General features: G+C 37.6%; 1 protein-coding gene across 2 annotated transcripts in view; it reads left to right on the top strand.

The window, feature by feature from the left end:
* LOC106876893 (17-beta-hydroxysteroid dehydrogenase 14) overlaps nucleotides 1–939 on the top strand; it is a 17,130-nt gene that overhangs the window by 1,502 nt on the left and 14,689 nt on the right. The gene's annotated exons all lie outside the window — the stretch shown is intronic.

The following is a 939-nucleotide window of genomic DNA, read 5'->3' as shown; positions in this document are numbered from 1 at the left end:
AAACCAGGCCTTGTGCCTATAATAGAAAGGTTTATTAGCTACTGCCAATATGCTTCAGCCATTTTTTGACAAGGAAATAATAATTTTATCACAGCCAGAATCGTTTGAGAATCGTTTGTTTACGTAGTCAGCACTTACTGTATTCGGCTGAATGGACGTCAGTCATTGGTTGAAATTACAGAAATACGACAACTTTAACATGAAATAAGTTGCAATATAATAATTTTTCTTAAGAAGACTAAGAGAAAAAGATGTTTTATATGACACATTCTACCAGTGTCCCAAGTTTCAAAGTGTTTCGTTAAGAAAATACTGGTGCCCCGTTTTTAACAAGATCCCCAGCCTCGTCATACTCTCTGTCACGCTGAATTTCCCTGAGAACTACGTTAAGAGTACACGTACCTGAGGAGTACTCAACCGCTTGCAGATTAATTTCACGAGGAAGCTGTTCTGTTAATCGGATCAACTGGAACCCTCATCGTTGTAGCCAACGGTGTGCCAGATTAACATCAACTATAGTGTGACTGGGCTGGTACGTGGGAAATGATTGTGGCATTTCATTCATCTTTAAGTCCTGAGTTCAAATTCCACCAAGGTCGACTTTGCCTTTCATCCTTTAGGGGTTGATGAAACATATACCAGTTTGGTATCGGTGGTGATGTAATTGACTAGCCGGATCTTTGGGGTTTGACAGGCAACATTTTTTTTTGTAGTGTTTTTGGTACCGAAACACTTTCAAACTTCGAATATTTGTATATTTTGTGGTATAGAACAGATAAAAAATTCTGTATTCGAAGTTATTTTATGTAAAAAAATTGTCGTATTTCGGTAATTTCAACCAATCACTGACGTCTATTGAGGTGAAAACAATTAATGCCGTAACGGTGTCATGGGATCTTTTCCCTTGAATAAAATTAGTCTCGTTGTTTGTCAACAACA

Source organism: Octopus bimaculoides, chromosome 6, assembly GCF_001194135.2.
Source record: "Octopus bimaculoides isolate UCB-OBI-ISO-001 chromosome 6, ASM119413v2, whole genome shotgun sequence".
Classification (NCBI taxonomy): Eukaryota; Metazoa; Mollusca; class Cephalopoda; order Octopoda; family Octopodidae; genus Octopus; species Octopus bimaculoides.
Note: the sequence above shows the minus strand (reverse complement) of the source record. Positions and strands in the feature narration are given on the sequence as shown.